This window comes from Choloepus didactylus, chromosome 7, assembly GCF_015220235.1.
Source record: "Choloepus didactylus isolate mChoDid1 chromosome 7, mChoDid1.pri, whole genome shotgun sequence".
Taxonomy (NCBI): Eukaryota; Metazoa; Chordata; class Mammalia; order Pilosa; family Megalonychidae; genus Choloepus; species Choloepus didactylus.
Genome location: NC_051313.1, coordinates 66,040,468 through 66,045,711, shown reverse-complemented (window position 1 = coordinate 66,045,711; position 5,244 = coordinate 66,040,468). Strand labels below are relative to the sequence as shown.

General features: G+C 40.2%; 1 non-coding gene across 1 annotated transcript; it reads right to left on the bottom strand.

Annotated features, from left to right (window-relative positions):
- Nucleotides 1–235: 235 nt before the first annotated feature.
- LOC119541063 lies at nt 236–342 on the bottom strand. Its single transcript, XR_005218193.1, has one exon. It is a non-coding gene; the product is annotated as a U6 spliceosomal RNA (small nuclear RNA).
- Between the last annotated feature and the right edge of the window lie 4,902 nt (nt 343–5,244).

Sequence of the window (5,244 nt, the reverse complement as noted above, 5' to 3'; positions counted from 1 at the left end):
TGGATCACTTTTCCTTTGCTGCTTTCAAGATTCTCTCTTTATCTTTGATGTTTGATAATCTGATTATTAATTGTCTTGGTGTGGGCCTATTCATATATATTCTGCTTGGGATATGCTGTGCTTTGGGGTCTGTAATTTTATGTCTTTCATAAGAAATGGGAAATTTTCATTGATTATTTCCCCTATTATTTCTTCTGCCCCTTTTCCCTTCTCTTTTCCATCTGGGGCACCCATGAAAAATATGGAATGCTTCATGAATTTGCATGTCATGCTTGCACAGGGGCCATGCTAATATTCTCTGTAGCATTCCAATTTTAGTATATGTGCTGTGGGAGTGAGCAGGGGTCAAACCTTTTGATTGAGTGTTTCCATGGAGATGTGACTCAGCCAACTGTAGATGATGGCTTTGATTAAATTGTTTCCATGGAGATGTGAACACCACCCATTCATGGTGAGTCTTGATTAGTCCACTGGAGTATTTAAGAGAGCTCAAGAGCCGACACAGACACTGATGCTTGGAGACACTTGGAGATGCAGACAGAAGGACTTTGGAGATGCTAAGCTAAGATATGAAGCCCAGAGTTTGCCCAGGAAAGCTAAGAGAGGACTCCCACATGTTTAGAGAGAAATGCCCCAGGAGAACCAGAAAAGATAGCTGAGAGAAGCTAAGAAAGACAGAAACCCAGAGACATTTTGGAGAAAGCCATTTTGAAACACAACCAAAGAGCAAAGGACCAGCAGATGTCAAACATGTGACTTTCTGGCTGACAGAGGTATTCCAGATACCATTAGCCATTCTTTAGTGAAGGTATCCTCTTGTTGATGCCTTAGTTTTTGCACTTTTATGGCCTCAGAACTGTAAACATGTAACCCAATAAATCCCCTTTATAAAAGCCAATTGATTTCTGGTATTTTGCATAATGTCAGCATTAGCAAACTGAAACAATTGTCCTAACTTCAAGTTCATTGATTTTTTTCCCAACTTCAATCTACTGTTAAAACTTTCTAGGGAAGTTTTCATTTCAGTTATTGTGGTCTTCAATTCCAGTGTTTCTGCTTGTTTCCTTTTTCAAATTTTTATATCTTTATTGAGTGGTTTTTTGTTAATTCACTGTTTTCGTGGTATCTTTTATTTCTTTCTCCATGTGTTTCTTTTCTCCTTGAGCATATTGAAGATCATTTTTTGAAGTCTTTGTTCAATATGCCTAAAATCTGCTTGTCTTCATTGATGGTTTCTGAATTCTTATTTTGTTTCTTTGGTTGAGCCATCATTGTTTATTTGTTTGGTTTGTGTGTGTGTGTGTGTGTGTGTGTTGCAAACTTGGCATTTTAATATCTTAAAGTGTTAACTCTGGAACTTAGTCCTTGAATTGTATGTTCCTTCAGTTTGTATCCAGATAATGCTATGCCAGAGATTTCCTTTAGTGCCAGGAGGTAACAAAAACAAAGCAATGCAAAAACACCTTTTACAGTCTCTGAAAATTGGCTCTATTTTGACTGGTCTTTTTTTTCAGAGGTTGGCCCTCCTGGAAAGAAAGAAAAGCCTGAGGTAAAAATGAAGTGTATGGTCCTCTCAATCTTTTCCTGGCCTGTGCCTTGTCCTGATCTTGCACTGACTCCTGCCTATGGAAGTCCTCTATTTACAGGGATCTGAATATTCCCCCTACTTGGGTGTTCTATTGTATGTCTTAAAGCATGTAAAACTTTGCCCCAGGCAACTTTGACTTAATTGTTTCTTACACTGCTTTAGTCATCTACAAGCTGCTTCTAACTGCAGGGGAGGTTCTGGGAGGGCAGCCAGAGACAAGTATCCTGGTTCAGTCTATCAGGCTTCCACCTGATGTATTAGCACTGTCATACAGGCACCGCAGTCCATGCATAAGGGTTACTCTGCTTCCTCTGAAACACAGACAGGGACCCACAACAGGAGCACAGGCCAGCTCTACACTGAGTCAGGAAGTGTGTGGGGTGCCACCGGGTGCCACGGGGTGCCACAAAATTCTCCATTTTTATTTTTTTTAATTTTTTATTTATTTTTATATTCATTTTATTGAGATATATTCACATACCATGCAGTCATACAAAACAAATCGTACATTCGATTATTCACAGTACCATTACATAGTTGTACATTCATCACCAAAATCAATCCCTGACACCTTCATTACCACACACACAAAAATAACAAGAATAATTATTAAAGTGAAAAAGAGCAATTAAAAAAAGGAACACTGGGTGCCTTTGTTTGTTTTTTTCCTTCCCCCATTTTTCTACTCATCCATTCATAAACTAGACAAAGGGGAGTGTGGTCCATATGGCTTTCCCAATCACATTGTCACCCCTCATAAGCTACATTTTTATACAATTGTCTTCAAGATTCCTAGGTTCTGGGTTGTAGTTTGATAGTTTCATGTATCTACTGCCAGCTACCCCAATTCATTAGAGCCTAAAAAGGGTTGTCTATATTGTTCGTGAGAGTGTCCACCAGAGTGACCTCTTGGCTCCTTTTGGAATCTCTCTGCCACTGAAGCTTATTTCATTTCCTTTCACGTCCCCCTTTTGGTTGAGAAGATGTTCTCCATCCCACAATGCCAGGTCTACATTCTTCCCCGGGAGTCATATTCCACGTTGCCAGGGAGATTCACTCCTCTGGGTGTCTGATCCCACATACAGGGGAGGGCAGTGATTTCACCTGCCAACTTAGATTGGGTAGAGAGAGAGAGAGAGAGGGCCACATCTGAGCAACAAAGAGGCATTTGGGTGGAGGCTCTTAGGCACAATTATAGGGAGGCCTAGCCTCTCCTTTGCAGCAACAGTCTTCCCAAGGGCAAATCCTGTGGTAGAGGGCTCAACCCATCAAACCACCAGTCCCCTGTGTCTGTGGGGATGTTAGCAACCATCGAGGTGGGGCAGGCCAATACCCCTGCATTCTCCACCAGCTCCTCAAGGGGGCTCTGCATATTTTTTCCTTGTTTTTTTTTTTTTTTAAATTAACTGTATGAAAAATAAAAAAAAACTAAAAAAAATTTTAAAAAACATACAATAAAAGAACATTTCAAAGACACCATAACACAGGAGTAAGAAAAAGACAACTAACCTAAGTACTTGACTTCCAACATGTTCCTACTCTACCCCAAAAAAGTAACCTAATATAGCAACATTCCTGTGAACTTGTTCCTACTATACCCATCAGAAATTAACAGACCATAGTCATTCCTGAGCATTCCCAGAATGTTAAATTTACCCAATATAGCTTATCTGTTCTTACTGGATTATTGTTCCCCCTTCCTTAATTTCTCTCTATCGCTGCTTCCCCTACATTCTACATTATAAACCATTTGTTTTACATTTTTCAAAGTTCACATTAGTGGTAGCATATAATATTTCTCTTTTTGTGCCTGGTTTATTTCGCTCAGCATCATGTCTTCAAGGTTCATCCATGTTGTCATATGTTTCACGACATTGTTCCTTCTTACTGCCATGTAGTATTCCATCATGTGTATATACCACATTTTATCTATCCACTCATCTGTTGAAGGACATTTGGGTTGTTTCCATCTCTTGGCAATTGTGAATAATGCTGCTATGAACATTGGCATGCAGATATCTGTTTGTGTCACTGCTTTCCGATCTTCCGGGTATATACCAAGAAGTGCAATCGCTGGATCAAAGGGTAACTCTATATATAGTTTTCTAAGGAACTGCCAGACTGACTTCCAGAGTAGCTGAACCATTATACAGTCCAACCAACAATGAATAAGAGTTCCAATTTCTCCACATCCCCTCCAGCATTTGTAGTTTCCTGTTTGTTTAATGGCAGCCATTCTAATTGGTGTAAGATGGCATCTCATTGTGGTCTTAATTTGCATCTCTCTAATAGCTAGTGAAGCTGAACATTTTTTCATGTGATTCTTGGCCATTTCTATTTCCTCTTCAGTGTGCTGTCTTTTCTTATATTTTGCCCATTTTATAATTGGGCTATCTGTACTATCGTCACTGAGTTGTAGGATTTCTTTATATATGCAAGATGCCAGTCTTTTGTCAGATACATGGTTTCCAAAAACTTTTTCCCATTGAGTTGGCTGCCTCTTTACCTTTTTGACAAATTCCTTTGAGGTACAGAAACTTCTAAGCTTGAGGAGTTCCCATTTATCTATTTTTTCTTTTGTTGCTTGTGCTTTGGGTGTAAAGTCTAGGAAGTGGCGGCCTAATACAAGGTCTTGAAGATGTTTTCCTACATTATCTTCTAGGAGTTTTATGGTACTTTTATATTGAGATTTTTGGTCCATTTTGAGTTAATTTTTGTGTAGGGTGTGAGATAGGGGTCCTCTTTCATTCTTTTGGATATGGATATCCAACTCTCCCAGCCCCATTTGTTGAAAAGACCATTATGAACCAGTTCAGTGACTTTGGGGGCCTTATCAAAGATCAGTTGGCCATAGATCTGGGGGTCTATCTCCAAATTCTCAATTCGATTCCATTGATCTATACGTCTATCTTTGTGCCAGTACCATGCTGTTTTGACAACTGTGGCTTTATAATAAGCTTCAAAGTCAGGGAGTGTAAGTCCTCCCACTTGGTTTTTCTTTTTTAGAGTGTCTTTAGCAATTCGAGGCATCTTCCCTTTCCAAATAAATTTGATAACTAGCTTTTCCAAGTGTGCAAAGTAGGCTGATGGAATTTTGATTGGGATTGCATTGAATCTGTAGATGACTTTGGGTAGAATTGACATCTTAATGACATTTAGCCTTCCTATCCATGAACATGGAATATTTTTCCATCTTTTAAGGTCCCCTTCTATTTCTTTTAGTAGAGTTATGTAGTTTTCTTTGTATAGGTCTTTTACATCTTTGGTTAAGTTTATTCCTAGGTACTTGATTTTTTTAGTTGCTATTGAAAATGGTATCTTTTTCTTGAGTGTCTCTTCAGTTTGTTCATTTCTAGCATACAGAAACATTACCGATCTATGTGCATTAATCTTTTATCCCACTTGCGGTCGCAGTTGACTCGTCGGGGGGGGGGGGTGGCGGCCGGTTGCTAAATCCTAGGCTCTCGGGATTGCTCGGAGGGTACCGGCGGCGGGGGCTCTTTCCCGGAGGTGAGGGCGAGGCGGGGGACTTGGCCAGGTCCCCGGCGGTGGCGTGCAAGGTATGGAGGGCGGCGAGAAAGGAACAGGCGGGACACGTTTCTTTGAGGGTGAGGAAGCCAAGAGAGTTTATTAGGGGAGAGTACAAGCTTATATCG